Source organism: Panulirus ornatus, chromosome 32 (genome assembly GCF_036320965.1).
Source record: "Panulirus ornatus isolate Po-2019 chromosome 32, ASM3632096v1, whole genome shotgun sequence".
NCBI classification, from domain to species: Eukaryota; Metazoa; Arthropoda; class Malacostraca; order Decapoda; family Palinuridae; genus Panulirus; species Panulirus ornatus.
The window spans coordinates 15020563-15033062 of NC_092255.1; the positions used below are offsets into that span (position 1 = coordinate 15020563).

At 41.5% G+C, this 12500-nt stretch overlaps 1 protein-coding gene across 1 annotated transcript in view; it reads right to left on the reverse strand.

Annotated features, from left to right (window-relative positions):
- The window catches only part of LOC139759060 (5-hydroxytryptamine receptor 1-like), a 719308-nt gene that overhangs the window by 225270 nt on the left and 481538 nt on the right, over positions 1–12500 (reverse strand). The window contains 1 exon segment of the mRNA XM_071680984.1: positions 4896–4927. The gene's annotated coding sequence lies outside the window, so the exon portion shown is untranslated.

Sequence of the window (12500 nt, forward strand, 5' to 3'; positions counted from 1 at the left end):
GAGAGAGAGAGAGAGAGAGAGAGAGAGAGAGAGAGAGAGAGAGAGAGAGAGAGAGAGAGAGAGAGAGAGACTAGACAGGCTGGTAGATAGATAGATAGATAGATAGATAGATAGAGAGAGAGAGAGAGAGAGAGAGAGAGAGAGAGAGAGAGAGAGAGAGAGAGAGAGACCAGACAGGCTGGTAGATAGAGAGAGAGAGACCAGACAGGCTGGTAGATAGAGAGAGAGAGAGACATATAGATTCAAAGACACTTAAAATAGACAGACATATAAACACACAGACAGACAAACAGACAGAGGGGAAAAACAAAATAATATGGATGTGTTGATGATGATGATGGTTGTGATGGTGAAGATGATGATGATGAAGATGATGATGATGATGATGATGATGATGATGATGATGATGAAGATGATGATCCGGGCACACAAGCAATGGCAGAGGAATGCTGATCCTGGGGTCGCGCATCACTATACTCACATGTTGGTCTACCTCAAATCTCTCCCTCGCACAGAGCTGACTGGTTCCCCTGCCGCCAGATCACCACACCGTCCGTAGTCTAACAGGCCGTCGTGACAAATCACCAAGGCAATGACGCCCCCTCCCTCCCCCCAAAAAAAATATGAATACAAAAAAAAAATACAATTGTGCAATCTTCATAGATTCCCAATTAGTTGATTGGGACGTGCAGGAAGGTCTAACTACATTTCTAATAAAACTGTATGTGGCAGTAGTGCTCCCGCCTACCACGCAGGGGTCCCGGGTTCGATCCTGGCTGTTGGAGGTTTGTATGTTATATGGAAGTGCGCGTTCATATGCACTATATTCCAGTATGTATATATTATTCAAACTTGCTGCCTTCATCTATTCCCGTCGCTACTCCGCCACAAAGGGTAAGGCCATTGTGCCTTAAATAACAGAGTGTGGCAACAATTCCAGAGAGAGCCTTGTGGGTGGGGTCAAAAGGTCGTCAGAATGGTTCAAAGGTCATCAGAATAGGTCAAAGGCTTCAGGTGGTCGTTTCGTGTGTGGTAGACAGCGGTAGGAGTTCTCTACCATACAGTGGTAAAATGGTATTACATCTCTACCATACAGTGGTAACATGGTAGTTTGGCAGTGGTACTACATCTCTACCATACAGTGGTAGCATGGTACTTTAGCAGTGGTACTACATCTCTACCATACAGTGGTAGCATGGTACTTTAGCAGTGGGACTACATCTCTACCATACAGTGGTAGCATGGTACTTTGGCAGTGGGACTACATCTCTACCATACAGTGGTAGCATGGTACTTTGGCAGTGGGACTACATCTCTACCATACAGTGGTAGCATGGTACTTTGGCAGTGGTACTACATCTCTACCATACAGTGGTGCATGGTACTTTGGCAGTGGTACTACATCTCTACCATACAGTGGTAACATGGTACTTTGGCAGTGGTACTACATCTCTACCATACAGTGGTAGCATGGTACTTTGGCAGTGGTACTACATCTCTACCATACAGTGGTAGCATGGTACTTTGGCAGTGGGACTACATCTCTACCATACAGTGGTAGCATGGTACTTTGGCAGTGGTACTACATCTCTACCATACAGTGGTAGCATGGTACTTTGGCAGTGGTACTACATCTCTACCATACAGTGGTAGCATGGTACTTTGGCAGTGGGACTACATCTCTACCATACAGTGGTAGCATGGTACTTTAGCAGTGGTACTACATCTCTACCATACAGCGGTGACATGGTCCTTTGGCTGTGGTACTACATCTCTACCATACAGTGGTAGCATGGTACTTTGGCAGTGGTACTACATCTCTACCACACAGTGGTGACATGGTACTTTGGTAGTGGTACTACATCTCTACCATACAGTGGTAGCACGGTACTTTGGCAGTGGTACTACATCACTACCACACAGTGGTGACATGGTATTAGACAGTGGCAGCACTTCCTACCATATTCTGGCTATGGTACTGGACAATGGTAGCAGCTCCCTACCATACACACCCACCCTACATAACTGCAAGCCAGCTCATTAACGATGAAGCAACGTCCATAGCGAATCAAAAAATCTACAAAAAAAAAAAAAAAATTGAAATCATCCATTTTTTTTTTTCCCCTTTTTAAATAGTGATGCCTGAGCGACGTTTTCTATGCCTGTCTCTTGGTCAGGACTATGACTATTTTATGAGGGGGGGGGGGGGGGGGTCACCCCACCATTAACTTGGTATAGAACAAAAGAAATTGAAATTTAACGATCAATTCACTGAATTTCCTACTTTCATCGCGCAGTGTTGGGTCATCGGTTTCAAATCGACGTGGTCTGGGGTCCGAGCCCTTCGTCATCATGTCACGGAAAAAAAAAAAAAAAAATGAGTTGATTTCGAACAAAAAAGAAAAAAAAACGAAAAAAAACTTACACAAGACGAAATATTTTGATCACATGACACAAAACGTAGAGATGTGATATACCAAAATTTTGACCTTGTATTGATAAAGTTGACCACACAGCAAACTGGTTGATCATACAAACAATAATCTTGATGAAATACCACGGAATAAGGTTGATCATATAATAAAGTTGATCACTGATATATAAAGCTGATCATATAATAAAGTTGATCACTAAGTTACAGAGTTGATCATATACAGTTGATCACTAAGATATAAAGTTGATCATAAAATAAAGTTGATCACTATAATATAAAGCTGAATATATAATAGAGTTGATCACTAACATATAAAGCTGATCATATAATAAAGTTGATCACTAAGATATAAAGTTGATCACTAAGTTACAAAGTTGATCATATAATAAAGTTGATCACTGATAGAAAGCTGATCATATAATAAAGTTGATCACTAAGTTACAAAGTTGATCATATAATAAAGTTGATCACTAAGATATAAAGCTGATCATATAATAAAGTTGATCACTAAGATATAAAGCTGATCATATAATAAAGTTGATCACTAAGTTACAAAGTTGATCATATAATAAGGTTGATCACATGATATTACAGTTAGATATCATCCAAACGTTGATCACACAACAACAAGTTAATTACAGAATAAATTGATCACATAAGTTACTTACATAATAAATTGATCACATAACAATTACATTATAAAGTTGATCACAAAATGAAGAGGTTAATCACACAGTAATAAAGTTGATCACGTTATGAATTCGATTACATCAATAAAACTTCCATTTATATATATATATATATATATATATATATATATATATATATATATATATATATATATATATATATATATACATAAGTTGACCACAGAAACTGATACATTTCTAGGGACATACAAGGTCAGAGAGAGAGAGAGAGAGAGAGAGAGAGAGTTCACCTCAAATCTGGTATATTCACATGATAATGGCTTCTCTCGCTATACCTCAGAATATGTTCCTTTGACATTCTGCCAACATATCCCATCTAAGGGGAATCAAAAATGAGCATCGCATTACAAGCTTGAATTCTAAAGAGCAACCTCAGTTCCCGGATTCAGCTCCAGGTTAGAGGAGGACCAGATTAGACACATGCTAAATGAATACAAAGGAATTCGAACAAGAACAGATACCCTGCTAGACACCGTCATGGACAGAGTCACTCGCAACAGTGACACACACACACACACAAACAGAACATCTCACTGGAAACACGCCAGCTCTCTCTCTCTCTCTCTCTCTCTCTCTCTCTCTCTCTCTCTCTCTCTCTCTCTCTCTCTCTCTCTCTCCACCACCACGGAGACTTCACCTCCTCCAACACACCAGGTCTCTCTCCAACGCCGACACCACCACCTTCCCCCTTCCCCGTCTTGACTCTAGCGAGACACACCCCCGGCGCCTGAAGACGAACCCCTCTCTATAACATACAACACTCGATCCTTGGAAAAGAAAAAAGGAGAGAGAGAGAGAGAGAGAGAGAGAGAGAGAGAGAGAGAGAGAGAGAGAGAGAGAGAGAGAGGAAGGATCGGGACTTGCCAACCACTTCAGTGATTGGTTAGTGGAGCCCAGGGAGGCATCTGGTAGTAGACTTGTTTCTTTTATTTCCCAGGCGAGCCTCCGCAGCCAACTACCGCTGCTTGGACGCGGTGCTTCTGCACCTCGAGAGACAAGGCACTCCTTCCCTCCTTCCCCCAGGCGGGTGGGGGCGTCCTCTGGAAATTCCATTTGCGAAAGGGGAATGGATGCGACAGTGGGCGCCTGGCACCTCCAGGATTGATCATGTCTTCAGGAAGAATGCCATGAGGTACAAGAGCTCTTGGTATCACCTCTTGGGAGCTCTGGAATAAGTTGTGTGTGTGTGTGTGTGTGTGTGTGTGTGTGTGTGTGTGTGTGTGTGTGTGTGTGTGTGTGTGTGTGTGTTTGTGTGTGTGTGTGTGTGTGTGTGTGTGTGTGTGACCTTTTCTCTCTTTGCCAAAGAGCTTGTGGCTCCTGTCCCGGTAAAAAAGAAAAAAAAAAGTCCTCCCCGAAGACAAAAAAGGAACTCCCCGAAGGCAAAAACCTTAAAAAAAAACCCGTTCCGGGAAGATAAGGATATGGAGTCTCTACCATAGGAAGGTAAATAGATACAGTTAAAAGCAAAGCCTGGACCCCACGTCGGCCGCTGGGTGGACGGAACCTGGTCCCCAGCTGGTGTGTGTTGAGCGTCCAGCTTCACCCCTGAAGTACGTAATACGAGATCATTTCAACAACCGCCCTTGTCCCAGGATCAAAGATAAGAATTCCTCCGAAAAATGACAGCTAGGAAAACACACACACACACACACACACACACACACACACACACAACAGCTGAAGAGACTGAGAAAACCAGAACGATAATTTGTGATATGCCCAACAGATGTATTGTGGAAGGTAACACTCACCTCTGTCCGTCGGGGCCTCAATTTCACGATTCCTGGGGAAAAAAGAAGAAAAAGGACAATATGAATAACACTCTGCAGCTAATATAACGCGCAAGTTTGGAGTTATGTATTGAAACATGAGTCGACTTCTTATACACAGGATGCTTCAGAAATGTTTTGACATGTGACTGCAACAATACTCATAGAAATGTGCCTAAGGACCTGGAAAAGATTACAAGAATGTGTTGACAGAGATGGTGGAGACAGGAGGAGGCTGTCTGAAGACATAATATCGGAGGGCCTGTGTTCGACTTTAAATAAAAGTACTTCCACAGCAGTGTTAAAATATCTTTTGAAGCATCCTTTATCATGAACCTCATAGCAACTCCTGGAGGAGTTTCTAGGAAAGTGTACTATAGTGCTATTTACGTGTTATCAGTTGTGTGGTGTGAGATGGAAGGAGTGATGTGTCTGTGGACGTCAATGCCGGCAACGAATATGTATGTGAGGGAGACAGAAAAGACATAGAAACCCGGGCTAAGGGTGGGAAAGGGGAAGGGAAACGTGAAAGACTCTGTCGTGGTGGCTCACAAAGCCGCTCTCACTAACCCTCCCTAAACCTAATCGTATAATGGTTCCGCGTCATCACCACAACACTCCTACGTCAGGAGGGCCGTGCCTCCCTGGGCGGCTGGTGTCACGATCTCCCACCATTGTTAACCAACCTCGACTGACGATTAAGACAAAGACAAAAATATGATTTAATGAAAGCTTATGCTGCGGGCCTCTACTAATCTGGCACTACACTCGTTTCCTCTCTCTCATAAAGACGACTGACCACGAAGCCGCCAGCGGGGATGGCCTTGTCGAGATGAAGAACACGCATGGTCGGGTCGGACGATCTCCCGATGTTGTAGAAGCTCCGTATCTTGCGGAGGACCGCTGTCGCATGCGTGCCACAGTGCGGGAGGTGTGCTACAGGGGCGTGGCGGCGAGTATGGGGTAACCCTCCGAGAGGGTGTCTGGACGTTTGGGGGAAAAGAGCCCTGCACTGCCATCTGGAAACACCCGCCGGACGTGAGGGCAATAACGAACCCGTCCTTTTATTACACCACCACAACCTCTCTCTCTCTCTCTCTCTCTCTCTCTCTCTCTCTCTCTCTCTCTCTCTCTCTCTCTCTCTCTCTCTCTCTCTCTCTCTCTCTCTCTCTCTCTCGCTATCAACACTTTGTCTTACGTGAACGCAGAGAGAGAACACAGGGTCACGGCATGGATCTAGAACAAACATGTTAGAATGAAAACGACCTGACGAGGAAGCAGACCGTTCTGTAATTAGTGGTAACTAATTACCTTCATTAAGAATAATAAAGTGTGTTAACAACGTCTTGATTTATGACATTTGCTTACCAATTTCTGATATCATCTTTTCCCTGAAGCATTGTTCCGTTCTTCGCTGTTCATTGGGAAATGAAAAATTTGTTGTTGTTGAATACTGACATTTTTTTGTTCTAGTGTATAACAAAATGTTCTGCTGTCACCTACAGATCCTGAAACGTCTGTACGTGACTCTCTGTACGTGGTTGTCCCCTTGTTATCATATCTAAGCCTATTTCTTTATATATCTATATACATTATATTTATATATATATATATATATATATATATATATATATATATATATATATATTATATATATATATATATATATATATATATATATATTTTTTTTTTTTTTTTGCTTTGTCGCTGTCTCCCGCGTTTGCGAGGTAGCGCAAGGAAACAGACGAAAGAAATGGCCCAACCCACCCCCATACACATGTATATACATACGCCCACACACGCAAATATACATACCTATAAAGATTTCCATGGTTTACCCCAGACGCGTCACATGCCCTGATTCAATCCACTGACAGAACATCAACCCCGATATACCACATCGATCCAATTCACTCTATTCCTTGCCCTCCTTTCACCCTCCTGCATGTTCAGGCCCCGATCACACAAAATCTTTTTCACTCCATCTTTCCACCTCCAATTTGGCTTCCCACTTCTCCTCGTTCCCTCCACCTCCGACACATATATCTTCTTGGTCAATCTTCCTCACTCATTCTCTCCATGTGCCCAAACCATTTCAAAACACCCTCTTCTGCTCTCTCAACCACGCTCTTTTTATTTCCACACATCTCTCTTACCCTTACGTTACTTACTCGATCAAACCACCTCACACCACACAATGTTCTCAAACATCTCATTTCCAGCACATCCATCCTCCTGCGCACAACTCTATCCATAGCCCACGCCTCGCAACCATACAACATTGTTGGAACCACTATTCCTTCAAACATACCCATTTTTGCTTTCCGAGATAATGTTCTCGACTTCCACACATTCTTCAAGGCTCCCAGGATTTTCGCCCCCTCCCCCACCCTATGATCCACTTCCGCTTCCATGGTTCCATCCGCTGCCAGATCCACTCCCAGATATCTAAAACACTTTACTTCCTCCAGTTTTTCTCCATTCAAACTTACCTCCCAATTGACTTGACCCTCAACCCTACTGTACCTAATAACCTTGCTCTTATTCACATTTACTCTTAACTTTCTTCTTTCATACACTTTACCAAACTCAGTCACCAGCTTCTGCAGTTTCTCACATGAATCAGCCACCAGCGCTGTATCATCAGCGAACAACAACTGACTCACTTCCCAAGCTCTCTCATCCCCAACAGACTTAATACTTGCCCCTCTTTCCAAAACTCTTGCATTCACCTCCCTAACAACCCCATCCATAAAAAAATTAAACAACCATGGAGACATCACACACACCTGCCGCAAACCAACATTCACTGAGAACCAATCACTTTCCTCTCTTCCTACACGTACACATGCCTTACATCCTCGATAAAAACTTTTCACTGCTTCTAACAACTTGCCTCCCACACCATATATTCTTAATACCTTCCACAGAGCATCTCTATCAACTCTATCATATGCCTTCTCCAGATCCATAAATGCTACATATAAATCCATTTGCTTTTCTAAGTATTTCTCACATACATTCTTCAAAGCAAACACCTGATCCACACATCCTCTACCACTTCTGAAACCACACTGCTCTTCCTCAATCTGATGCTCTGTACATGCCTTCACCCTCTCAATCAATACCCTCCCATATAATTTACCAGGAATACTCAACAAACTTATACCTCTGTAATTTGAGCACTCACTCTTATCCCCTTTGCCTTTGTACAATGGCACTATGCACGCATTCCGCCAATCCTCAGGCACCTCACCATGAGTCATACATACATTAAATAGCCTTACCAACCAGTCAATAATACAGTCACCCCCTTTTTTAATAAATTCCACTGCAATACCATCCAAACCTACTGCCTTGCCGGCTTTCATATATATATATATATATATATATATATATATATATATATATATATATATATATATATATATATATATATATATATATATATATATATTCCTATGAGTCCGCGGGAAAATGAAGCACGATAAGCTCCTAAGTGCAGTTTCGTGTAATGATCATATCATCAGGGAAGATACAAGAAAAAAATATAACTCATGTTCCCTGTGGACTCACAGGAATATATATATATATATATATATATATATATATATATATATATATATATATATATATATATATATATATATATTCTAATATCTCTCGATACATCTAAATCTATTTCTCGTTTTCTAACCCGAACATACTGAAAAGAAAGTAAATCACTTCCAAACTTACGAAGTCGTGGCTGACCAGATTTTGCACCACATGAAAAGAAAAAAAGACGAAAAAATAAACACGAAAGCATTGCAGGCAAAAGCTTGGGGATTACATGTTAATCCCCCCTTGGCTGCCAAATACACCATGGGACTACGGGTACGGCTAATCCAAAAATAATCCCTTAAGACATCGAGCCAGCAATGCTTAAGGCGGTATAGCGACTTAAATGGCGATTATAATATTCAAAGTCAGCGAGTGCATTAATCATTCCTCTCATATTCCCCCAAGGCGAATCTTCGTTAATGTAATCTACGAATATTCGATTATCTCCACAGAAAATGGAGAACCCGATTCCTACAACGAAGAAGCGAGAGTGTTTTTGGAAAGACTTTGAAGGTCAAAGTATTGTGTGAAATAACACTTTTCGAGTTTTGAGTGACGTCTGAGCAAGAGGGAAATGTCATACTCACAGCAAACACATTGATAAAACATTGATAAAACAGTCAAGTGCATACAACTCACAAAAATCACTTAAATAAGTATCCGTCCAATTTTTAGAACTCGCAAAAAATCACTTAAATTCATATACGTAAACATTTTAGAACACACAAAAATCACTTAGATACATATACGTAAAATTCTAGAACTCGCAAAACTCACACAAATCACATAAATAAATATACGTAAAATTTTTAATACTCACAAAAATTACGTAAAATCTTAGAACTCACTCAAATCACTTAAAAAACATATGTAAAAAAAATCTAGAACTCACAATAATAACAATTCATATGCGCAAAATCTTAGAACTCACAAAAATCACGAATTCATATACGCAAAATATTAGAACTCACAAAAATCACTTAAATTCATATACGTAATTATCTTCTCACAAAAATCACTTAAATTCATATACGTAAAATCTTAGAGCTCACAAAAATCACTTAGATTCACAAACGTAAAAATCTTAGAACTCACAAAAATCACTTAGATTCACAAACGTAAAAATCTTAGAACTCACAAAAATCACTTAAATTCACAAAAGTAAAAATCTTAGAACTCACAAAAATCACTTAAATTCACAAAAGTAAAAATCTTAGAACTCACAAAAATCACTTAAATTCATATACGTAAATATCTTAGAACTCACAAAAATCACTTGAATTCATATACGTAAAATCTTAGAACTCACAAAAATCACTTAGATTCACAAACGTAAAAATCTTAGAACTCACTAAAATCACTTAGATTCATATACGTAATTATCTTCTCACAAAAATCACTTAAATTCATATACGTAAAATCTTAGAACTCACAAAAATCACTTAGATTCACAAACGTAAAAATCTTAAGAGCAGCTCACAATAAAAAAAAAATCACTTAAATAACTATACGTCAAAATTCTGATCATCTCATTTCTCAAAGTTCTCCTTGAGAATAACCACAGCTGATTGCCATACTACGAAACCCTGTGGGATCTGATACCATCCGGGGACTCCCCCTTTTCTCTATAGATGGGATGAGAACGCGAGTCTTCCACCAGTACACCTTCAGTCCTAACAGGCTTAGGCTTGTTAGGGAGATCAGAACCGGTGTGTTGAGGATCGCCGTACGATCTAGTGCCACATTACCCCCAAGTATACTCAAAAGAAAAGAGATTGGATTCCCTGTCAATCAATGCCCCGATGTCGGAAGAAGAGGCGAATATCGGGGGAGAGAGAGAGAGAGAGAGAGAGAGAGAGAGAGAGAGAGAGAGAGAGAGAGAGAGAGAGAGAGAGAGAGAGAGAGAGACGATCATAGGGGAAGAGACGAATATTGGGGAAGAGACGAGTGTTGGGGAAGAGCGACGAATATCGGGGAAGAGACGAATATCGGGGAAGAGACGAATATTGGGGAAGAGACGAGTATTGGGGAAGAGCGACGAATATCGGGGAAGAGAGACGAATATCGGGGAAGAGACGAATATCGGGGAAGAGACGAATATTGGGGAAGAGACGAGTGTTGGGGAAGAGCGACGAATATCGGGGAAGAGAGACGAATATCGGGGAAGAGACGAATATCGGGAGAGACGTATATCGGGGAAGAGACGAATATCGGGAAAGAGACGTATATCGGGGAAGAGAGACGAGCGCTGGGAAAGAGCGACGAATATCGGGGAAGAGACGAATATTTCTTTTTAAAGAACGTTTCCTTTGCCTTTGGTGCTTAAGCCATTATGTACAGCACAAACTGAGGGTACGTGGTGAATATCAAGGGTACGTAGTGAATATTAAGGGTACGTGGTGAATATCAAGGGTACGTAGTGAATATTAAGGGTACGTGGTGAATATCAAGGGTACGTAGTGAATATTAAGGGTACGTGGTGAATATCAAGGGTATGTAGTGAATATTAAGGGTACGTGGTGAATATCAAGGGTACGTAGTGAATATTAAGGGTACGTGGTGAATATCAAGGGTACGTAGTGAATATTAAGGGTACGTGGTGAATATCAAGGGTATGTAGTGAATATTAAGGGTACGTGGTGAATATCAAGGGTATGTAGTGAATATTAAGGGTACGTGGTGAATATCAAGGGTACGTGGTGAATATTAAGGGTACGTGGTGAATATTAAGGGTACGTGGTGAATATTAAGGGTACGCGGTGAATATTAAGGGCACGTGGTGAATATTAAAGGTACGTGGTGAATATTAAGGGTACGTGGTGAATATTAAGGGTACGCGGTGAATATCAAGGGCACGTGGTGAATATTAAAGGTACGTGGTGAATATTAAGGGTACGTGGTGAATATTAAGGGTACATGGTGAATATTAAGGGCACGTGGTGAATATTAAGGGCACGTGGTGAATATCAAGGGTACGTGGTGAATATCAAGGGTACGTGGTGAATATCAAGGGTACGTGGTGAATATTTTAGGGGACGTGGTGAATATTGAGGGTACGTGGTGAATATTTTAGGGGACGTGGTGAATATCAAGGGTACGTGGTGAATATTAAGGGTACGTGGTGAATATCAAGGGTACGTAGTGAATATTAAGGGTACGTGGTGAATATCAAGGGTACATAGTGAATATTGAGGGTACGTGGTGAATATCAAGGGTACGTAGTGAATATTAAGGGTACGTGGTGAATATCAAGGGTACGTGGTGAATATTAAAGGTACGTGGTGAATATTAAGGGTACGTGGTGAATATTAAGGGTACATGGTGAATATCAAGGGTACGTGGTGAATATCAAGGGTACGTGGTGAATATTTTAGGGGACGTGGTGAATATTGAGGGTACGTGGTGAATATTTTAGGGGACGTGGTGAATATCAAGGGTACGTGGTGAATATCAAGGGTACGTGGTGAATATCAAGGGTACGTGGTGAATATTAAGGGTACGTGGTGAAGAGTTTGGGTACATGATGAATATTAAGGGTACGTGGTGAATATTAAGGATGTTTGATGACTAACTGGTAATTTTCATTTCTCATTCTTACTAATCTCTTTTTTTTTCTTCTTATTCTAACAAAATATACGAATGGGAAGCAGTCCCAGGCTCGGTCTCTACCTGTAGAGACAGTGGGTCTGGTACAGCTTCGACCAGATGCGTCCCAGGCTCTGTCTCTACCCGTCGACACAGTGGGCCCCTGTACAGCTTCGACCAAATGCGTCTCAGGCTCTGTCTCTACCCGTCGACACAGTGGACCCCTGTACAGCTTCGACCAGATGCGTCCCAGGCTCTGTCTCTACCTGTAGAGACAGTGGGTCTGGTACAGCTTCGACCAGGTGCGTCCCAGGCTCTGTCCCTACCCGTCTAGATGGAGGAGTCGGTATAGCTTCGACCAGGTGTGTCCCAGGCTCTGTCTCTACCCGTCGACACAGG